Genomic DNA, 24,782 nt, shown 5'->3' with positions numbered 1-24,782 from the left:
GGATTTACAGTTGGGCTTTAGACTGGATACCCTGATTAACTTCAGGCGCCCCCAGGAATTCCTCTTCTCTCCTCCTAATTCGACATAGAGAGTCAAGCACAATTGTCAGGCGTCAGGCTTTATCTTGTATTACATACCTTTTACCTACAACTTAAATTTCTTGCATGATGGCCTTGAAACCAATTGTCTTGCCTTTATAGCTAGGAAGATAGTTAACCTTCTGTTTAGATCAGATAAAGAAGTTTTTACAATTTTGAAAATGTTGCGATGGGTTTGTATTGAGGATGAATGGCGACTTGTTGAAACAGGCAGCAAGCCAACTTGAAAAAAGTTGAGCCCTTAACTCATCCTACTCCCAGATAAATTACAAATAGGTCACTGCATAAATGTAAAACAAATTAAACCAGAAAATCCTAGAAAAAATTAAAAACAATTTTTTTAGAGATTTTATTTATTGGACAGAGAGAGAGCCAGAGAGCATAAGCAGGGGGAATGGCAGAGGGAGGGGATAAGCAGGCTCCACACTGAGCAGGAACCCTGATGCAGACGGAGCTCGATCCCAGGCTCCTGGGATCATGACCTGAGCTGAAGGCGATGCTTAACTGACTGAGCCATTCAGGCGCCCCACCCCCCCAAATTTTTTTATGATCTCAGAGAAGGCCAGAAAAGAAAACATTAAATTTGACTACATACATTGATAACTTTGTTTACCGAAAGGTGTCATAAAGAAATAAAGCAAATTATTATTACTTTTTTAAGTAGGCTCCACACCCAGTGTGGAGCCCAGTGAGGGACTTGAACTCATGGCCCTGAGATCAAGACCTGGGCTGAGATCAAGAGTAGGACATTTAACTGACTAAGCCACCCAGGCACTGCAAATAAAACAAATTAAACGATAAACTGGAAAAGCTTGCCAATATATATGATGGACAAAGGTCTGATTTTCAGATAAATAATTTTTACAAATTGATTAGGAAAATACCAATATCTCCAAAAAATTGGTAAAGAACATGAGCAGACATTTCACAGAAAATCCAAATGGGTCTGTAACATGGATAAAGATGCTCAGCTTCACTTACAACCAAAGAAATGCTCCTAAAACTACACGAAAATTAGATTAAAAAAAAAAAAACCAATAAATTTGGAAACTATGAAAACATTTTTTAAAAGGTTTTATTTATCTGACAGAGAGAGAGAGCACAAGCAGGGGGAGTGGCAGTGGCAGAGGGAGAGAGGGAAGAGCATGCTTTCCCTGAGCAGGGAGCCCAACTCATAGCTCAATCCCAGGATCCCGGGATCGTGACCTGAACCGAGGGCAGACACTTAATCAACTGAGCCCCAGGGTATCCCTACAGAAACGTTTTTTGGCAAAAGAAGGTTTGGGAAACAGGGATCCTCATTCATTGCTATGGAGAGTATAAACGGGTACAAGTGCTTGGAGGGCAACCTGGCATTAACTAGGGAAGTGCGAGTGTACGTGCCCTTTGCCTCAATGATTCTACTTCTAGAGTTAACTTATGCACGCTGCACAGAAATATACCTATTTCTAGTATAAGGATTGCTAGACTGAGATTCACGACTGCATTGTTTTTGCAGCAAAAACTAGACACTGTTTTTGTGGCCATCAATAGGGAACTGGTTAAATAAATGACAGTCCGGATTACTATGCACTTACGGAAAAGAATGAGTTACAATATCCAACAGGAACTGTTAAGAGATCAGAAGAGTGTATATAAATGTGATGTCAGGAGCATAAGAGAGAGGAGGGCACCCCTAAGGACCTGGCAATAATTACTGCGCCTGGGGAAAAGGACTGGACTGGGGGCCGAAGTGAGAGAAAGGTGTACTTTTCACTATTTACTCTTTTCTCTTATTTACATTTTCCCCATATGCATGTACCTAGACTTAAAAAGGAAAACAATTAAAAATATGTAATGTGTTGTCATCATACCCAATAAGTTTGTTTTATTTTGGTTATGCAGAGAAATTACAAGCCTAATTCTCTAATATCCAATGGATTGTTTTTAAAGTCAAAACACAATTGGGAATTCTGATTAAATACGGAATATTTTTGTACTTTCATTTATTTCTACTTCCTTCCAAAAACCCACAGCAGGAATAGGAAGAAAAGGGGCATAAACTCACAGAGAAAATAAGAGACAGGAGAGCAGCCAACGTGAGATGTCCACATGGTTCTCTGGGGTCCAAAAGCAAACTGAGGAGCAGTGAGTGACTTGGCAAAGACAGTCACAAAAAGTATGACGTCTACTTCATTGGCATGCTGCCAAGATTCACCTTTCGGAACGCTCGAAAGACTTCCAACTCTGAGAGACCAAGTGCCTCTATGTTTGGAGGAATGAAGCAGACCAAAACACAACAGGAACTGTTTGAAATGTGGAGCAGTAAGACCCCCGGTCATCTCTCAAAGACAGCTTGTTATTTTCTCCGCCCATCCACAGCCCAGCCCAGAGTGCAAGGCCTAGGACAAAAGGTTCAATCAGACTCTGGGTTGTGGGATCCCCCATTCCCTTCTCTTCTTACCCTCGCACTCTGAGTTTCTAGAATGGAGGGAAACACCTGTATAATCTTCCAGGCAGGGAATTCCTCTCTCATTCTCTCGCTCTCTCTCTCTTTGTATTAAGTAAACTCTATCTCCAGCATGGGGCTCAAACTCATGACTCTGGAATCAGAAGTCACATGTTCTACTGACTAAGCCAGTCAGGTGCCCTGGATTCCTCTTTTGGATAAACCAGATCCCTCAAGAGGAAAGATCTCCTGAAACCAGTATTTGCAGATTCTTCAACACCAAAGCCATCCAACCACCTACTGTGCAGTCCTCCAGATGTCTGGCTCTTTCTGCAGTGGGCTTCCCATCAGATTTTAGTGCCTTCTGCTTTGAATGAATGTCAAGTCGAGAAGCACCGGACACCTGAGGAAAGGCTCCAAAATCAAAGAAAGAAACCATCCTTAACCAAAACAACAACAACCCAAAGGAACTTGAAAGAAACAGAGAGTGATGCAGGAAGCAGAAGACCAAAAAAAAGATATTGCATCTATAAAAAAACAGGACAAAATGCTAAAAGAAACAAACATAAGCCCTCCGAGAACCAAAAAGAGTTCTTTTCAAAAGTGAAATTAAATAATTCGATTTAAGATTTGTAAAACAAAAACAAAACTAGAAGACATGAGCAATAGAGAAAAAAGAAGAAAATTAGGTAATCAACTCAGGAAGTCTAACATCTAATTATTAGAATTTCTAGAGTTACATTATTGTGTCCCCAGTAAAGACATATGGTTCCTCTTGTACTTGAATTGCCAACAAATTTCAGCAATTTCAAAAACAGTAATGAGTAAGGGAAAACTCCAGATTCTCAAATATTCCAGTAGAATAAAAAAGGAGAAGAAAAAAAAATCTATTGGAAAGATAAACCCCATTTAGGTATGTGTATAATTAGTACTGTTTTTATTTTATGTAATTTTTTCCCCTAAAGACTATTCTTAGATGTTTGGAAATAGGAATCCTGATTATAGGTTGTGTTGTGGGGTTGCTATAAATAGCTTATATTTAGATTACCTTCTAGGAGGGTTCCAAAACATCAAGTTACATCATGCTAAAAATATGCAAATGATGGATATGACATCACCCTTTTCTCAGATGCATTTGTTGGGGGCTTTACCTTTACCCTTTTGATTTTGACCAATTTTTATAGACATAAATGAGCGCTTAGGAACCCAACCAGCCAAAAACATGGAGTCACATCACTATAGATCAAAGCTTCTGGAGGAGGCGGATTGGTCCTTAATTATTAGCTTACTGTTGCTGAATAGCAATGCATTAAATAAGATTAAAGAAAACAGAGCTTACTTAGTAATTCCTTCTCTTGACTTGCAACCCACTGGGAAGAGTATATCAAAGAAAACCAACTGGCTTATGTTCTCTTTGTCTGAGTTTAAATTACAGAACTTCTGAGCCAGGCTTTCAGACAACCTTTTCATTGGTTGGCAAGGGCAGGCACTGGTTTGCTTAGAGGAAAAGCTGGGTTTTCTCTGTGTGGCAACAGGACGCAGTGATAGACAATCCCACTGAATCCTTTCTCAGGCATGGTGCACCCTTAGAGAGGATCTTTAGGAAATAGGCTTCATTTAAAAGTATTTTTTACCACTTAAAAATAATTTGCACTGCCTTAGCTTTTGGGCTTAGCTCTTTATTTCTCAAAACACATGTCCAGATCTTCATGGGGAGGGGACCACTGGGAAATTTTGAAGCAAACGGAAAATCAGCATAAACTGGGTGTGCCCTAGTGAAGAAGAGCAGTGTTGTTCTTAACACTACATCTCGCCTTGCCTGACCTTACAGGCTCCTTCACTGACTACTCAGCGCAGGTGTCCCCCATTCCACTTAACATCCACCATCCATGCCCAGTCCACCCAGTCTGATGAACTTACACACCAGCTCATCCCACACGGAGTTCTACCACACTTGAGGTCCCCTTAGCCATCAAGGTCAGCCTCAACCATCAAGGTGACAGATTCAAATACCTAGAGGGCCATGCAGGTGTTCTATGGGGCTTGGAGAAATGCCCGAACCTTGCTCAATGCCCATCCCAAGCATGATGAAAAAGGCCACACTCAGTTCCAGCCAGAGCAGCCCTGCTAGAATGCAGGCTTATTTTCACCTTGCCTTTTATTTAAAAGCAGCTGGAAATCAAGAAAGTTTTGATGAACTCTCTCAATGTTTAAATGGTGGATTAAATATTTTTTAAAAATACCCTGTGGCCAAGGAAAACTGAAATATCAGGCCAGATTTGGCATTCAGGTTGCCAGTGTGCAGTCTGCTCTAGCTTTTCTAGGAACATCACCAGAAGAAAAGGGGAGGGTCATCCAAAGGTCCACAGTCAAGGTCAACTGAGAGTGGCACATGTGATACCACTCAGGGATCTGCAATTAGTACCTTACAGTATTGTGGTAGATTACACACACACACACACACACACACACACACACACACACACACAGTGTTTTGCTCATTTGCTTGTTTAATTCAGTGTTCACAAAGCTTATTTAACTATCTAATTCATCCTCACAGACTATCTTTTTGTCATTGGTATTTTTCTTTTTAGATTTGATTTATTTATTTGACACAGAAGAGAGTGTGTACAAGCAAGGGGATGGCAGGGAGAGGGAGAAGCAGGCTCCTGCTGAGCAGAGACCACAATGTGGGGCTGGATCCTAGGACCTTGGAATCATGACCTGAGCTGAAGGCAGATGCTTAACAGGCTGAGCCACTCAGACTCTCCATGTCATTGGCATTTTTCTTACAACTCTGCCCACAAAGTTTGACAAAACTATGAAATATTCAACTGTCCATTGACTATCTGTAGGAATTTGGGTTCCAAGAAAAAAATTAGTAAAACTATTCAGTATAGAATGAAACAGAAAATGGATTTAGTTGAGTTTAATCCACAGAGGTGACAGTCTAGCTGGGAGATGCCTACTTCTGTGACATCTAGAATGACACAGTACTTAGCAATCAAGTATCTTTTAACCTTGGGAAGATTTATCGTCCGAACCAGAAATGTTTAAGCGACTCAAATCCCATAGTATTAATACTTTTGTTTTGATGATGTATGGGATGGTATTTTAGGTACTTATAATGTAAAGAAAATTTAGCAGAATAAATAACAAAAAGTTTGGTGATTCTAATTTTATTTTTATTTTTTTTAAAAGATTTTATTTATTTGAGAGAGAGACCATGAGAGAGAGCATGAGCAAGGAGAAGGTCAGAGGGAGAAGCAGACTCCCCGTGGAGCTGGGAGCCCGATGTGGGACTCAAACCCGAGACTCTGGGATCATGACCTGAGCCGAAGGCAGTCCTCCAACCAACTGAGCCACCCAGGCATCCCGGTGATTCTAATTTTAAATGAATAATTGAATAATTGATTTAGATTTGTGGTTTTGAGTTGAAAATTTATTGTTCATAAATAGCATAGGAATGTATTTAAGAAAATATAAGGTTCACCCTGTTTATATGTTTAAATCATATTTATAAGAATTATTAGTATTTTAGAAGCATTTTGTTAATCATATAAAACATTTAAAAGGAAATGAAATCAACTATACAGTATAAAATGTTTAAAAAGTTTTGAAGTTTTAAATGGGATCTAACACTAAATTTTAAAAATGATTTTTAGATGAGAAACTGGACTACTTTCCTACACCATATACAAAAATAAAATCAAAATGTATTAAAGACCTAAATGAGAGACCTGAAACCATGAAACTCCTAGAAGAAAAGGTAGGAAGTACTTTCTTTGACATCGGCCTTAGCAACATTCTTCTAAATATGTCTCCTGACGCAAGGGAAACAAAAGCAAAAATAAACTGTTGAAACTACACCAAAACAAAAAGTTTTTGTACAGTGAAAGAAACCCATCAACAAAACAAAAAGTCAACCTACTGAATGGGAGAAGATATTTACAAATAATATAAATGGTAAGGGGTTAATATCCAAAATATATAAAGAACTTATACAATCGAACACAAAAACAGACAAACAATCTGATTAAAAATATGCAGGAAACCTGAATAGACATTTTTCCAAAGAAGACATACAGATGGCAGACAGACACAATGAAAAGATGCCCAGCATCATTAATCATCAGGGAAATGCCAATGAAAACCACAATGAGATATCACTTTACACCTGTCACAATGGCTAAAATCAAAAGGACAAAAATATTGGCAAGGAGGTAAAGAAAAAGGAACTCTCGTGCACTGTTGGTAGGAGTGTAAATTGATGCAGCCAGTGTGGAAAACAATATGGAGTTTCCTCTAAAAACAGAAATACCATATGATCCAGTAATTCACTACTAGGATTTTACTCAAAGGAAACAAAAACACTAATTCAAAAAGATATATGCATCTCCAATGTCTATTGTGGTGTTATTTACAGTAGCCAAGATATGGAAGCAACCCAAGTGACCGTTGATGAATGAATAGATAAAGATGTGGTGTATTTACAGAATTATTAAGCCATAAAAATCACTAAACCATAAAAAAGAATGAGATCTTGCCATTTGTAACACCACCAATGGACCTAGAGGGCATAATGCAAAGTGAAATAAGTCTGACAGAGAAAGACAAAAAACTTACAATTTCACAGTGAAATCCAAAAAAACCTCAAAACAAATAAACAAACAAAAAGCAGAAACAGACCCACAAATATGAAGAACAAATTGATGGTTGCCAGAAGGAAGATAGGTAGGGGAATGGCTAAAATTGGTGAAAGGGAGCAGGAGATACAGGCTTACAGTTGCAGAATGATTGAGTCACAGGGACAAAAGGTACAGCATAGGGAATATAGTCAATAGTATTGTAAAGATATGACAGATGGTAGCTACACTCATGTTGAGCATAACATAAGGTATAGACTTTTGAATCACTATGTTGTATAGCTGAAACTAATGTGTCAATTAAAAAAAAAACAAAGTTTCAGAAAAAAAGATTATTAGATGAAATGATATATTTGGGGTGTGTTTCAAAATAACCAGGAGTGGGGGAAATGATGGAAACTTAAATGAAACAAGATTGGCCACGAATTGATCACACACAAAGCTGGGTGATGAGAATATGGAAGTTCATAACATTCTTTGTACCACTTTTGTATCTGCTTAAAGTTTTCTAGAACTATTTTTTAAAAAGATTGTCAAAAATTACTAGATCAAAAATATATTTGTAATTTTAAAATGTTAGGTATTTCACAACAGTGACAAAGAGACAGATGAATGATGTGACATGACAGTCCTGTGGGGGGGGGGGGGTGTTGTCATCCCCTTGTCATAGATCAAAATAAAAACAAAACACAAAACTAAGCCTGACAAAAGTTAAGAAAATTGCTTTTGCCAACAGACCCATGAAAAGATGCTTGACATCACTCATCAGGGAAATGTAAATCAAAACCACAATGAGACATCACAACACAACACGACACATCAACAGCACAAGAAACAGTTAAGTGGAAGATGTGGAGAAAAGGAACCCTTGTGCACTGCTGGTGAGAATGCAAACTGGGGCCGCCACTGTGGGAAACAGTATGGAGGTTCCTCAAAAAAGCTAAAAATAGAACTACCCCATAATCCAGAAATTGCACTAGTGGGTATTTATCCAAAAATACAAAACAAACAAACAACAACAACAACAAAAACCCACTAGGGTTGTTTACTGCAACCTTATTTATAACAGCCAAATTATGGAAGCAGCCCAAGTGTCCTTCCCTGTAAAGATTTTGATCTCTCACATAATTCATTTCCAAAACACAAATCTTCCCATTTCCTCTGAGGGACTTTGCCGGCCTCTAAACAAACAAGAAGGGACATAAGGTCCAGGATAGCTAAGGAATAGCATTAAAATACAGGATAGAATCCTGGATTGACTCACAAGCAGGTGGCCCTGAGAAAACAAAATGTAGTCTTTATCTCCTCAGAAATAATGAATTTAGGAAACACAGTGTGGGAACATTCATGCCTATTTGCAGCTCATAGCTTATTTTTAGGGGTCTAAAAATATTTGCACGTCAAAGCAGAAACTGCTCTTTTGCTGCCTCAGAACTTTCTTCAACTCTGGTATAGTATATTCACTAGGAAGCAGGGAATAATGTTTGAGCAATGGCCCCAGGAGAAGAGAGGAAACACTGTCCTTTGCTATCTGAGCAGAGCTCAAGAAAGCTAGCATGACAGGACATGGCAGGGTGAGGGTCAGGGAGAGGGAGAACAGTGTTCCAGAACAACAGCTCCGACAGTTCAGGGGGATTTGAAACCTTTATTAGGAGCCTCCCATACCTCAGTGATCCCTTCACACTGAGAATCCTTAAGTATTTACCCAGTGGCAGAAGTAAGTAAGGGTGGTGACGAAGGAACAGAAGTTATCAAATATGGAAAAGTGCGCCTGTGTCAGTGTACAAGAACAATCTGAAATAACAGAATGGAGAATTTTTAAAAAAGATCTCATGGATTATGGAAATTTCCCATGTAATAGACACAGCATTCCAAACCACTGGCCAAAGACAAATGATTCCATACGTGATGCTTGTGGAGACTGAACCGACACGTGGTTCACGTAGGCTTTTGCTCTCCCAGCACCCCAAATCCTTCTACCAGATTAAATTAATATAAGCTTCCATGCAAAAGAACACAGGCTGACCCCTTTTCTGTTAAGATCACTATTCCAAGACCCATACATATAGAAATTTGAGAGTCACTCTTGGGTGTTTGGACACATGCATATGTATACATGTGTCCATTTGTGTACCCACTGGAAAAGGTCTGGAAGAATACAGATTGAACTAGTGGATGACAACCCGGCAGGGGTAGAAACAGGGAGTGGGTGGTGCAGACAATGGTTTTCTGATATTCCAAAATGTTTATACCTTCTTACAAAGAAAATTCACAAATATTTATTGAAGCTTGGTTGTATGAAAGAAACTAAGGTGTGATACGAATGACTATGTCACCATTTTTAAATGCACTATAATTACTTACAGTACTTATGAGGAACAAATTAATCTCAACAGAACAATACCATCCACACTTTTCAAGTGATATTGTTAATCTAAATTTCACTGGTAGAAGTTTTGTTTGTATTTAATAGGATAAAATTTGTTTTGCTTTATAGCTGTATACAAGCTATAAGGAAAAAGACTTAGGGTTAAAAAGAGGTTAGGGTCGGGGCACCTGGGTGGCTCAGTCGGTTTAATGTCTGTCTCGGGGTCCTGGGATTGAGCCCCACATCAGGTTCCTTGCCCAGCAGGGAACCTGCTTCTCCCTCTCCGTCCTGTTGTTCCCCCTGCTTTTGTTTGCGCTCTCTTTCTCTCTCTTCCCCCACCCATCAAATACAAAACAACAAAAATAAAATCTTTAAAAAAAAAAAAGTTTAGGGTCTAGACCTTCCCACTAAATGTCTGTGTGACATAAGCAAGTCCCTTCCCCTCTCGGTTTCAGTTTCTTTACTAGCAAGTGAAAGTGATGGACCCCATGAGGTCTGCGGAATCATGCCCTGACCAAAGATTCTTGATTTTAACAATATAGGATGAATTCCAAAGCATCTGTGAAAAAAACTCCCTCTTGAAGTCCAAGTGTCATATTGCCCCCTTCTGGACTTTTATAATATTCACACAAATTAGATTATTAAAAATCCATAAGCCGACATGGACATGCTAAAATACTGTAGCTCAACTCCTTTCCCCTCACAAACAACTTAGAATGGCCAACTTGAATGTTTTCCAGTAGAATTATGACAAGATTACCCAGGAAAGGAGAAAGAGCAAAAAGCATCAGGGGAGTAGGTGTTGACATAGGATAGGACTAAACTCAGGGGAGTTTTACGTACAGTAGTATCTCCGTCTCCTCCCCCAAAATGATAAATGTTATTGGTTGGCCTTTATCAGATGTCTACTATGTACAAAGAACTAATTTTTTAACCAATTAAAAAAATCCTTCCAACCACTCTTCAAGCCAGGCCAAGAATATCTGTGTCCTGAGTGGGTCACGGTTATTACCATAATTTTGCCCTTTTTCCTCTAAGTTTTCCCATCCTGTGAGGATGTCTCCCTTCCCATTTCCTGCTAGAAGTAGTCTTTGACTAATACTCACTGCGCTGCTACTATCCTGGGGGCACTTAAGACCTCCATCTCCTTATCTGGTCCTCGACTTCATGATTTTTCCACTTCATATGAGTCAAGATTTCTCACAAACTTCCCTTGGGAACAGAGTCCAAGTGCAGGGCACTGTGTCTTCCTCCTACCATTTCTCCATCGCCCAGAACAGTTCTGCTCACATTGGGCTTGACAACACAATAGGACTATCTCTACCGTGCCCTCTAATTACTTCCTCTGCAGAGGAAATTGCTTGTATTTGAAGGAGAAATCTCTCATATTTACTCTAAAGTAGAAAAAACAAACTTCTGATTTTCTTCTCTAAATGTACTTCTTTTGCACCTTGGTAGATGACAACACATCCTTCCATTTAAAGTCCAAACCCCGATTCTTCTTACTACCTTATATCTTGTGTTCAATCTGTCAGTAAATCCTATTGGCTCTACCTTCAAAATATGTCCACAACACAATCATTTTATCCTATTTTACCCACATCACAACCATCCCATTATTACCACTAAGTCCAAACCACAGTCAGGTTTAACGAGATTGTGGTAACCGTCTTTATAACTGGTCTCAGCGCTTCTGTCTTTACTTGTCCATGCCATCCCCCAATATGGTCTGTCTCAAACAGAACATCTAGGAAGGTCCTCCTAAAAGATGTCAGACCATGTTAAGATGTTCCTGCCAAGCAGAGCGCCTGATGTGGGGCTCGATCCCAGCACCCTGAGATCATGACCCAAGCTGAAGGCAGAGGCTTAACCCACTGAGCCAGCAGGTGCTCCTACTCAAAACCTTTTGATGGCTTCTCTTCTCCATCAGAATAAAAGCTAAGATCCTTAAAATGGCCGTGCAGGCTCTGCCCAAGGTGGTCTCCCCTGTGGCATCATCTCCTTCAGTCTCTGCCTTCCACTCACTGCACTTCAGCCACACCGACCCCCTCACTCCTCCTAGAGGCCAGCACGCCCTCCCCACACCTTCTGCAAACTCCTACGGATCCTTAACCTCCACTGTAAGCGTCATCTCTTTGAGGAAGCTTCCCTACCCACCACACTGTAAACCCAAGGGAGTTCTCTTTTGTACTTCAGCATCTGTGGCTAGCACTGTAATTTTCTCCACCTTTTTGTACAATTATGACTTCTACATCAGACTGTTTATCTTCTCAGATTGTAAACCCATAAGTGTAGTGATTGTGTTTGACTTTTTTAGACTATATTTATGAGAGCTACAATAATCAAGATGGTGAGTAAGGATAGACCAGTACATCAAAATAGAGTCTAGAAATTGATCTATATATATATATGGTAAATTGTTTTTCCACCAAGGCTCTGAGTCAATTCAATGGAGGGAGGGAACACTTCTCTTTTTAACAAGAGGTGCTGAGTCCACTGGATATCTATGCCAATGCATCCATGACCTGTATCCTACACCATCCCCAGAAATGAGTTTGAGATGGATCACTGAACTAAACAAACAAACAACAAAAAAAACTAGGACCATAAAGTTTTTGGAAGTATACATAAGACAATAAATCCAGGACCCTGAAGTAGGGCAAGTGTTTTGGACTAGATACAAAAAGCACAAACCATAAAAGAGAAAAAATTTGAATTTGACTTCTTCAGAACTAAAAACTTCTGGGTATAGAAAGATACCATTAAGAAAACCAATAGATGGGGCTCCTGGGTGGCTCAATGGGTTAAAGCCTCTGCCTTCGGCTCAGGTCATGATCCCAGGGTCCTGGGATCGAGCCCCACATGGGTATCTCTGCTTAGCGGGGAGCCTGCTTCCCTCTCTCTCTCTCTGCCTGCCTCTCTGCCTACTTGTGATTTCTGTCTGCCAAATAAATATATAAAATCTTAAAAAAAGAAAGAAAGAAAGAAAGAAAACCAATAGACAAATCCCAGAATACACTACAAATCTAGGGGTCTAAACAGTATCTGACACAAAATGCTCAATAAAATATTTGTTGAACAAATGTATAAAAGACCTGCCTCCTTCCTATCACAACACACAGCTATTCCAACAGGCACAGCCAGCTGAGAAGTCAACCTCCTGCGGCTGTTGAAGGGACACTGCTAGCCAGAGGGAAACACTATTATACTGGAGGAAAGAAAAGTATCAAGGTTTGTTAATAGAAATAAAATATGTCAAGTCAGCAAACTCAATAGATTGTCTACAGGTTATGAGGATTTATAGTGAATCAGACAAGATAGGGAGTAGATAATTATAGAACATTCACAAAAGTAAATTAGCTAAAAGTACAGGTGGAATTTCACCAAATGGAACAGAAGGCATATACCTCATTCCTCATTGCCTAAGAGTGATGCTAATGATTTTATAAGGAGAACTGTACAGGCTAAAACTAGCAAATGGAGGTGGAACAAACAGTGTTTTGCCTAGAGGAGCTGGGAGGAGTTTTATCACAAAAGATGGGGTCAGGAAGGGAAAAAATTAGGTAAAAGGGGTTAAACTGATCCTACTTGCTGGAGTATGCTTCTGGGCATGGCATAGACCCAGGCCAACCAGAAATTCTGGTTTGCCAAAAATTGTCCAAACATTTCCCAATGTAATCACTATTAGCTGTTTTTTCACTCTCGGAGTGTTTTTGTTTGATCACCCTACTTCTACATGTTATTTTTTCCTTTTAACTTTATTTTTTCTTCCTCTTTCTCTGCATAGTCCCTGAGGATAAAAATAATTGTGTAGTTGCATATCCATCGTGTTGTTTTACTTGTTAGCATCACTCCCTGGAAGGAATCTCAGGCCCAAAAGTGTGAGTTTTCCCTCTCCTGACAATAGTGTATGGCTGGGCTGAGCAACTGCACAACCTGGTGTTCAGACCGGTTCCCCGCTGCCTCCTGTAATCAGGTGAGCTGGACAGTGGGAATCTTCAATGTCACAAGTTGAATTAACATAGTTCTCTTTTCTCCTAAGAGCACCAACTTTTTAATTAATATTTTAATCTACAATTTTATTTTAAGCTACATATATTAATCAATACTCTTTCAAAGACCTGGAAACCGAGGCATGGAATGATCCAATTAAATGACTTGTCTGTGATCATTCAGGATAAAATTATCTAGATGAGACTCCGATTATGATCAATTTATTTCCAGCTTACCTTCACCACCATCACTCATCCATTTAACAAACACTTATTATGCACCTATAATGTGCCATCACCTTCTTCTCCACGTGATGTGTTATTCAGGAACCCAAAGTTCTGAACATCACTGCACATGCATGACTTAGCAGAGGCAATCTGCTGCTGAGAAAAGAACATCAGGTACTCACGTTCAATGTTTGAAGTAAGTTCTGTGCTTCTACTAAGAAAGCAGTTGACTGAAGGGAACCTGCTGTTCTACAGTCAGACAAATCTTAATTGTACTCCTGAATTGTCCTTTGGGGTCCAAGCAATAGTGAGTTATGGAATGCCTAGATGGGGAGAGAAGGGAGGTTCTGCATACAGTGATGGAAATAATCATTCAACCTTTCTGAAGTTTGTTTTTTTTTTTAAACCAAAAAGAGTCTTTCATGATGCTGCTCTTTTACCTGATAAAACCAACTAGGAACAGTCTTTAATTAGTATTCTGAATGGCGGTACATTTACAGTAGAAATATCACCTTTGGATGCCTTTGATTCCTGAGCCCATTGATCTGCCACCACTTTGAAATCTCAGATGGGAATTCATTCATATTGACCTAATTTGGGGGAGGGGGGAGCAACTTCTTCCCAGCCCTCTGAATTATCCATTCAGAAGGCTCCCTTCTCTTCTGGCAACTTCTGGAATGGAGCTGGCTTTCAAAGGTAGAAAACAGCTCTTTGCTATAGTAATCATTTAACAAAATGAAACAAACATAGATAAGAAGAGGGTTGTTCCTTTTTAACAGCTCCAGCCTTTAAATAAGTAAATCTTATGTACATAAATGGCTGCTACTAAGAAGATTTCTAGGTAGCTAGGGACTATGGACAATGGGAACTCTAAAATTGTATTGAAGTTTACTAGATGACCTCAATTAACTATTGTGGTCTTTAATAATAATTGTTATGTCAATAATAGTAGTTAGCTCTTATATATTATATGTTATGTGGTAGACGTGGTCCTAGGTGCTTTATGTGTACTAACAATCGAATCCAGCAGTCTGGAAGGCAAGTACTAATACCTCAATTATATAGGAAAGCATAGGGAGGTCATCAGGTAACTCCATCCAGCTGGGATTCAAGCCCAGGCAGGGACATGCCAATCTCGGACATCTTAGCCACTGTAAAGGACTATATAATTATTTCCAGAATGTTCTTACTACAATGAAGCAAATTTCTTTATGCCTCCAATTTAATATTTGGTATAAGGAAAGTCTAACACTTTGTTATACATATCTCTAGACTAGTAGAAAGCAGGTTTTCTTTAGGTGTTGTGGGGGAATGAAAGAAAGAAAGAAGTCTAGACTATCACGGGCTTCTCTCAGTTGTCTCAGTCTATTACCAATAGTTTTCTTCTTCCTCTTCTTATGGGCCACGTTCCACCCTTCCAACTTGGTTAATGATAAATTGATCCTGTCTTCCTTTTGCTAAGTCCTAACCAATGGGTTTGTACTTCTTTTTGTTCAGTGACTGGACACCCTGATGAGAACACACAAAGGGAATTGACAGTCTAGTGGGGATGTGGGACACAAGGTGAGAACCCCAGGAGAATCACCAGTGCAGAGCCATGGTCACTGAGAAGAGGCAGAGAATGTGTCCATTTGGAGAGCACAGGAACGTCTAAGACTAAAACTCTCTTGCCTCCTCCCCCAAGATCTGCTCTATCCATGGGATGCTTCATTTATTCATTCCACCTTTCCTGAGTATCTAGCAAATGTCAACACTGGGCTAGGCATCAAATACATGACACTGAATGAGAAAGACATTGTCTTCTTACTTTTTTATTGTGATTATTACCTCTCCCACACTACCAGCAAAATCATGCAATATTATTCTCTTAATCTTTTCATTATTTACTTCCCCATCTTTTGGGGATGCTCTCTCTCTGTATGGAGAGCATTATTTATTGATTTATATATTAGGTGAGCACCTACTATGTGATAAACACTATTCCCGTGTAGGGGATATGACAATGAGCAAAACAGAGATCAATTCTGTACCTAAAGGTCTCCTAATAATACCCAGGTCTATCTATACTTGCTGTCTGTCCTTCTCTGTTTCTTTAAAGGACATTAAAAATTATAAAAAGTAATAATTATAACCATATGTTGTATTTTTAACACATATAGATGTAATATATATAACAATAATAGCAAAACAAAGGGGAGTTGGGAAGACCTATAAAGGAGTAAAATTTCTAAATCACACTGCAATTATGTTAGTATAAATTTAAACTGGTTCTGATAAGTTAAAAAATATATATTTAAGTCCTAGAGCAACCACTCAGAAAATAACTAGAAATATATAATTAAAAATAAAAGTCTCTCTACATGCAGAAGGAAGTTAGCCTCCTACTTCACACCATAAACAAAAATTGACTCAAAATGCATCAAAGACCCAATTGTAAGAGCTAAATCTATAAAGCTCTTAGAAGAAAACATGGCCATAATAAATCTTCACAACATTGGGTTAAGCAAGGATTCATTAGCTGTGATACCAAAAGTATAAGCAACAACAAAAACAGACAATATGGCATCATTAATCACAAACTTTTATGCTTCAAAGGACACCATCAAGAAAGTGAAAAGACAACATACAGAATGGGAAAAAGTTTTGCAAATCATGTATCTGGGAAGGACTTATATCTAGAATCTGTAAATAAAGCTCAATGATAAAAAGATAAATAGTCCAATTGAAAATGGGCAAAGGCTCTGAATAGACATTTATCCAAGGAAGATATATAAATGGCCAATAAACACGCAAAAAGATGCTCACCATCATTAGGCATCAGGGAGCACAAAACCACAAGACACCACTTCACACCCAGTAGGATGACTAGAATTAAAAAGACAGAGAGTAACAGGAACCCTGGTACACTGCTGGGTGTAAAATGGTTCAGCACTTTGAAAAAAAAAAATCGGTCAGTCTTTAAAACAGCTGAATAGCAGCAGCTCTTTCTGCCTACGGGTCCTGTCCCCATGCTTTAATAAAATCTGCTTTTGGTACCATAAATTTAAAAATGATAGATAGATAGATAAAGGCTGAATATAGTTATCATATAACTCAGCAATTTCACTCCTAGATCTATACCTACAAGAATGAAAACCTATGTCTATGCAAAAACTTTTATACAAGTGTTCACAGCAACATAATTCATAATAGCTAAAAAGTAAAAACAACCTAAGTATCCATCAACTGATGGGGGAGAAATAATGGTATACACGGACAATACAATATCATTCATCGATAAAAAGAAATGAAGTACTGATACATACTGCACAAGGACAAACCTTGAAAACATATGCTAAGTGAAAGAAACCTGTCACAAAGGACCATATATTGTATGATCTGATTTACCGTTCAGAATATGCAAATCTAATAAAAACAGAAAGTGGATTGATCTGTGGCTGGCTGAGGTTTGGGGAGGAGCTGGGAGTGCTGCTAAGCTGAGTAGGGTTTCTTTTTAGGGCAATGAAAATATTCTAAGATTGCAGTGAGGTATGCACAGCTCCGTGAATATATGAAAAGCCATTAAATTGTATATTTTAAATGTCTACTTTTAAATACATTTATAATAAAGAAATTAAGATGTTACACTAGAAAATACCCACTTCGTGCAAACTACCCAGCCAGCTGCTTCCAAATCTTTTCTGTAATAGCCTTGACCATGCTTTTGCACTAAAAAACCTTCAGCTTCTAGACCATTCACGTTCTCTTTTCAGCTAGTCACATCTCTGACTGCCACTTCTGCTCCTGCTTACATTCCTACAGCCTTCTCCCCTTCCTTCCCTCATGGTCTTTGCCCAGACTGTCCAAAATGGCTCCAACAAGGAATTGTGCAATCCTGAAAGGTCAGAAATGGAAGATCCCTTGGTGCTCCTCTTCACCCACCTCCTCGTTTTTAGGGATGAGGGGACAAAGGCGCAGAGAGATTACATGACTTGTCCATGGTTCCCCAAAATACTTTGTCCTTGCTCACCTCCTCCAAAAAGCCTTCATTCATAAGCAAATGTTTCCTTATCTTTCTACCCAATCTCGGAAACATTTCTTTACTGATTACTAAAAGATACCAAACGCATTGATCTCAAGACATCGCTCACATTTAAACTCCAGTCTTGCATTCCAGAGGGAAAAAGCAGCCCTTTCATCTCTGTGGCCACTACATCTGATCTCAGCTGCTGCAGCTTCTCCTCTGTTGTCGTGAAGAACAACACAAAATTCGTAGGAAGTTGGCTTAGCACCAGCGGGGAGCAGATACAGGAACAAACGCCCTGCCTGGTTTCCATAAAGGACACCCCCTCGCCTCACCTCACAGAAAACCACTCCTAAGGTCTTCAGAAAAGAGCAGTTTAGTCCACAGAAAATACAGCCTCTCTACATTTTTAAATGCTCTCAGGAAAGAAAATGATTACGGAGGGCATTCACATGTCTTTAGAGGTTTATAACTGTAAGTATTCTAGGATCAAAGATTAAGTTGATTTCTTTCTTTTTTTTTTTTAAGATTTTATTTATTTATTTAACAGACAGAGATCACAAGTAGGCAGAGAGGCAGGCAGAGAGAGAGAGAGGAGGAAGCAGGCTCTCTGCTGAGCAGAGAGTCCGATGTGGGGCTCGATTCCAGGACCCTGAGATCATGACCTGAGCCGAAGGCAGAGGCATAACCCACTGAGCCACCCAGGCACCCCTAAGTTGATTTCTTAAAAAACAAAAAAATATTCATCTGGATGGGAAACAGAAAAACCTCAAGGCTGGGGTGGGGGTTGTGCAGGAAATTCATAAATCAGGCAGTCACTCTGGACTTCACGTGAAAAGAAAAATCCTCAAAACCAAACTGGCCTTTCACCTGTAGGAAAGCCTGGTAAATAATGACGTAAATCCATTGAAGAATGTGAATGGTGACGTCAAAGCTCACGCAGGCCTACCTGGCTTGGAAAAGCAAAAGAAACGGCTCTCTAAAAGGAGAAGCAGGGCCTTGTCTGGCTGTGCCTTTATTGCTCCAAGAACTGCCTGGCACAGGTGTCCACTCACAGGACCTTCGTGACTGAGGAAGACAAAGGCACATGTAAATTAGTGACACTTTGTTCCCCAGAGCAGGCACCATCCTGGGCCTGACGGAAGATGTGATTACACAGTGCTGAGGAGGAAATTTAAGTGTTGCCCACCAGGGAGCCTAGAGGCTTTCATTGCCAGTTCTGAGAATTACATACTGTTCCACAGCTCTGGCTAACTGACCCGGCATTTCTGGCTGAAACCATTTCCCCAAGGAGGCCAAAGTAGATAACGAGGACCTCCCATCCCACTGGGCAGCTCGGAAACAAAGCTTGAGCTCTGGAGACTAGATAATGTTTCAGTGCATAAAATTGCAAAAAGGTCGAGGATTAAACATGAAAAGATTCAGAAGGGTGGGGGCGCCTGGGTGGCTCAGTGGTTAAAAGCCTCTGTCTTCAGCTCAGGTCATGATCCCAGCGTCCTGGGATCAAGTCCCATGTCGGGCTCTCTGCTCTGTAGGGAGCCTGCTTCCTCTTCTCTCTCTGCCTGCCTCTCTGCCTACTTGTGATCTCTGTCCGTCAAATAAATAAATAAAATGTTTTTTTACAAAAAGGTTCAGAAGGACGCATCAAGGTTTCCACTGTGATTTTCAGGCTGCATTCCCCTCTCCGTACCATGTACTACTTAAGCTTGCATTTTATGAATTGCTTGTCTTTGTAAGGATAAGGGATTGAGGGGAACAGCCTCAGGGTCCACAAAATGTGTACATTTCCGAGAGCTTCCTGAAAATAGGCCCTATTCACTTAAGCAGGGATCTATGCGTGTGTAAGGAAAGACAGCAGCAAAGTGCAGGAGAAGTTCTGGACGCATGAGTTCCTAACTGTTGACAGGCAGGAGGGAAATGAACCTGGGGTGAAAGGGGGCAATTCAGAGAGCTCTATCGTGTTTTCCTCTCCTCCTGTATGTGCCTTTGTTGTTGAGGCTATTTTGACTATGATTACAACAGGTTTTCTTGGCTTAATGGCTAGAAATACACATTTATCGCTACCAGTTCCTGGGGATCGGGGCCGGTTTCTGATGACCACGTATGTAAGAGTGACTCGTACCCATATGATACACTGGCTCCCCTGACTGAGATGGTCTAGTCCAGGGCCTCAAAGCTGAGATTTTCTGAAGTTTTGAATCCAGAAATAAGATGACTTAGAAACGAAAGCTGGCACCACATTAAATCAAGCAGCTGAAATGGTGACACAGTTACCAACTGACTACAGAATGTACTGCCAAGCAGAAGTAGACCCTCAATCACTGGTCATGAAAATCAACGGCACTACTAGGGCCTGACTCTTGCCCTGGGCCTGGAAGAACACGGAGAAGGAGCTAAACCTCCATTTGAGACTGTGTCTGTAAATATTGTTTTGTCTTTCCTGTCTTTCTTTGGGGGCTGGGGCTTCGGGAATCCTGAAGAAAATGGTGTAGTGAACACTAGGCCCAGGGTCATAAGGAAAATGGTCTTTGCAGTCCTTGACACTTCAGCATTCTCAGGAACAATCTCAGAGATACATTTGGCTGTTGCCTGGGGCTTTCTTCCAGACAGACTTGGGGGCTGGGTGGGAGTGGGCTAATTATGCTTGACCCTGGGATAAAGACGCTGTATCTTCTCTTTTTTGTCACTGAGCTGCAGTCTCAGTGAGTAAGGGGACCAGGTGACTTAGCACGGAGGAGCACTAGCCAGGGGACCCCAAGAGATGGGGGAGGGGACTGGGAGCCCCTGCGGAGCCCTTGTGTCCTGAGCCAAGCTGTGTCCGGAGCCTCATGCCAGACCTGCACTCAAATGGTGCTTCTGGCAGAGGCTGAATCTGGTCCTGAGGATTTGAAAGTTCCTGAGGGGTTTGCTTGGGGCTGCCAGAGGAGGGCATTGTAAGTGCAAAACACGGAGGGGCTCTGCAAGGAGAAGAGATGTGGGAGGCGTGCCTGCCTCGGAGGAGGCCTCTGCCGGAAGTCAGGAATGATGGGAATGAAGCGTCTAGCAATCCAAAGGCAGGACGCGGCCAGTCTCCTGTTAGCCACGTCAGAAACCTAAGCGCCATCCCAAGTTTCTCTCGTGCCTTCACCTCGCCCTTCACCCATCACCCTGCTGCTGCCTCCACCGAGCGGGGCCGGGTCCACGATAGGCAGACATGCACATGCTTTAAGCACCAACAGGGAGGAGGCAATAAAAGTCTTAAAATATTTTTTATGTTCGATATATGTTTTTCAAGGCATCTAGGAGAAATCAGAATCTGTGTTTTATTAGCTACCTTATGGTTCTCTTTGCTTAAATTCTAAATTGCCTCTTGGACCGACGGGGGCAGGAGTCTCTAGCGGGCTTAATCCCGTGCTGGACCTACTTGGCTAAACAGCCGCCTAGCTTCCTGTCTTTACCAGCTCAGCTCTGTCCTCCAGGAAACCCGCGGCAAGACCTTTCCAAAATGCAGGTGTTACTGCTCCGCGTAAACTAACTTCGTTACATTGGATACTGGACAGAACTCGGTCTCCGTTGCATGGTCTAGAAAGCTCTCCAACCTCTTGCTCTTGATTTCACGCCTCCCCTCATTTCTCATCCTCCCCTGCTCCCACTCGCCTTCCCCCATGTGCCCTGATAGGGTTCGGGGCGTGCCGCCCCGTGACACCTTGATAAATTGAATATTTTAAGCAAGAGAGTCAGTCTGACTTCCTTCTCCCCTTGCCCTTCTTCCCTGAAACATGTTATAAAACCCTCAGGAGAGAGGTCCCCTCCCTATACATGGAGGAAAGGGGCATCCTTATTTCTGAAGACAAGGGGCACCAATTAGAATCCTAACAAATGGGCCTTGCTAAGCTTCCCCCAATTTACCAAATTTACCTCCTATGGTCGTCCCGCCTTATCCTTGGGGGATATGTCCCAAGACCCCCAGTGGATGTCTGAAACCGCAGATGGTGCTGAGCCCTGTATGCACTATGTTTTCTTCTATACATGCATAAGTATGGCGAAGTTTAGTTTATAAATTAAGCACAGTAAGAGATTACTAGCAATAACTCACAACAAAATAGAACAATTATAATAATACACTGTAAGAAAAGTTATGCGAGTGTGGTCTATCAAAACGTCTTATTGGATCGCACTCACCCTTCTCGTGACGCTGTGAGATGATAAAATGCCGATGTGAGATGGGGCGAGGCGAAGGAGGCAGGCGTGGTGGTGGGGTGCTGGGCTGCTGATGGCCTTCTAACAATAAGTCAGAAGAAGAATCCTCGACTTCTGGGCCCCCTGTGACCTCAGATAACTGAAACCGTGGAGAACAAACTCGAGATAAGGGGGGGGGGGTGCGAGGGTACTCCTTAGTTGATCATATTACTCTGTGACAATCCACGCCTCATCAAATAGCATAAAGTATTCAAGTCTGACTGCTTATAAAAATAAAGGCAAATTTTAAAAACAAAGCCCCAAAACTCAAGTGTTCTCTCCTGAAACACGGGCTGGTTTGTGTGTTACAAGATTGCTTATACAGGCTCCCACGTCACAAAAACTATTGAATACATGTATATGTTTTTCTCCTGTTAATCTTTGTCAGTTTAATTTTCAGACCCAGCCAAGGACTCTAAGAAGGTCAAGGAGCACTTTTCCTCCCCTCCATGGAGCCCTGAATCTGAGCCATAGCACCCGACTTCAGGTCCCATGAGCATCCCATGCTGCTTCGTGCCTGTATGCCTTTGTACTTGGCACTTCTCCTACAAGGACTGTTCTCGTCAACCCATTCCTCATTGGCCCTCCCAAACTCTATCCCACTGTGAAGTCTTCCTTGCCTCCTTTAAGTCCAAGGAACCCTAGAGTAGTTCATGCATCTCTCTGTGGACATCTGTCTCTTGTGTGCACATCTGTCGATCTGTGTCGACAGTGAGGGTACTGAGGGCAGGAACGAAGGATGTTCTATTCACCTCTCTCTCTAAATGATGCCTGGCACATCGTAGGTAGTCAGTACTTGTTTATGGCACAGACGAATGAATAAACAAATTAAAACAGATTTATCTTGTTTTTAAGCATAATGGTTATTTTAAATTCCTATTTTACAAAGATTCATTTCATTGTTTTTCTTACTTCAATCATCTAATGGTTAAGATTCTACTTGTTCAAATTTAGCTGAAATTCTCTTCTTTTCTCTTCCTGGTACTTCAAGCAGAGGTCAGCTCCTCCTCTGGTGTTTCCCGCATGAACTCTGTGTTTTCCTTGAACATCTTCAAATTCTGCCTACTGTTTGTGTTACTTGTGTACATATTTATCCTCCCCACTGGAATGCGGGTTTCTATGGGGCAGGTCCTCTCAGTCTTACTAACTTCATTATTCTGGACACTCAAGTATCCAGGAAGAGTTCGTAAATGCTGCCTAAATTGATCTGAGTTGTACAGATATTTTATTTTTTTTTAAAGATTTTATTTATTTATTTGACAGAGAGAAATCACAAGTAGTCGGAGAGGCAGGCAGAGAGAGAGAGAAGGAAGCAGGCTCCCTGCTGAGCAGAGAGCCCGATACGGGACTCGGTCCCAGGACCCCGAGATCATGACCCGAGCTGAAGGCAGCGGCTTAACCCACTGAGCCACCCAGGCGCCCCATGTACAGATATTTTAAAAGGTAGTATGGATCCCAGGAGATACAGGAATAGATATTTCTTTCATATCCTTTTCTGGTGGAAAAACACCCCCACCATTACTAACAACTGTTCTATGATAAAGAAAAAAATAAAGGCAAATTTTAAAAGCAAACCCCCAAAGCTCAAGTGTTCTCTCCTGAAACAAGGACTGGTTTGTTTGTTACAAGCATCCCTAACCAGAACACCTCTGGCTGGAAAATTTTTGAAACGTCGTGGGGTTTGGTGAGATGCCCTGTTGCTTTTCTACAACACTCTAAGGTTCCCAGTGAAGCACACCTCAAATGTGGGTAGACATTCCTAAGAAGGCTGTTTGAATTGGAAGCATCAGAATGTTTACACAGCAGCATCTGCTCCAGCCCACAGACAATAAAAACAACTCAATTATAACTTCCCTTTGGAAGGTTAGTGAGGTTAAAATGTTCACAGTAAGACTAAAAAAGGCTCCATATCCCTTTGTTTTTGTTTTTAGGCTGTGAGATGTTAGCAGCCTCCAGCAGAATTTGCTTTATTTTAAAGCATGCAGAATAATCCCCGCGCTATTTTCAAGACCTTCCCTGCACTTCTCAATTCCTCTGAAACGGTTCTGCAAATCTACACATCCAGGCGCTTGCCTTTGCCTTTCTCCTGACTCCTTCCCTTCTTTATGTTTACACTTCTCCAGGGGAGCCAAAACCAACACTAATTAACAGTGAATTAAACCCTCCCTCTAGGACACTAGACGGTCAGTGCTTACTGGATACTTGAGTGTCCCTTCCCCAAGCTCAAAGGCTCAGAGCTACATATCCAGCCCTGAAGGGAAGTTCTGACTTAATTCTGAATTAATTATGCAATTTATTCCTAAAGTTTTACCTTTCCTGTCATAACCTATCTTTTCATGCCTGGGTAGTTTTATATACGCAGCTTGTTTGGCCTGGAACACATTTGCTCCTTACCTTTTTCAGCCTTTAAGACCCTACCGAAATATTACCTTCTTATTTTCTTCTACTTAGCTAGACAGTTAGTTGCTTCTTCCTCAGTAGTTCCCCTGAACTCATATCTTGAGTTCTCATATAAGATAAGATATTCTTATATCTTATCTTAATAAGATATTCTCATATTCTCATATCTTATCTTATATGCCATCTTGATATTTCACATCATATGTTCTATCAGTTCATATTGTAATTGTGTTTGGTCTCTCTAGATTGATCTCTATTACTTATTTCTCACATACCTTCAGTACTCCCCAGCCTCTAGTCCTAGGATATGGGAGGCACCAAACAAATACTTGTTAAGGGGTGCCTGGGTGGCTCAGTGGGTTAAGCCTCTGCCTTCAGCTCAGGTCATGATCTCAGGGTCC

General features: G+C 40.9%; 1 protein-coding gene across 4 annotated transcripts in view; it reads right to left on the bottom strand.

The window, feature by feature from the left end:
* The window catches only part of NIM1K (NIM1 serine/threonine protein kinase), a 64,016-nt gene that overhangs the window by 24,039 nt on the left and 15,195 nt on the right, over positions 1–24,782 (bottom strand). For 2 of the 4 annotated variants that reach the window (XR_009353769.1, XM_059173919.1), the window contains exon 2: positions 21,925–22,081. The exons of 1 other annotated variant lie outside the window; for it this stretch is intronic. The gene's annotated coding sequence lies outside the window, so the exon portion shown is untranslated. Of the gene's footprint in view, positions 1–13,942; positions 14,084–21,924; positions 22,082–24,782 lie in introns of all 4 variants that reach the window. One more of the 4 variants, XM_059173920.1, reaches the window with a different exon arrangement.

Source organism: Mustela lutreola, chromosome 5 (genome assembly GCF_030435805.1).
Source record: "Mustela lutreola isolate mMusLut2 chromosome 5, mMusLut2.pri, whole genome shotgun sequence".
NCBI lineage: Eukaryota > Metazoa > Chordata > Mammalia > Carnivora > Mustelidae > Mustela > Mustela lutreola.
The sequence above is the reverse complement of the archived record's forward strand: the minus strand, read 5'-3'. Positions and strand labels throughout refer to the sequence as shown.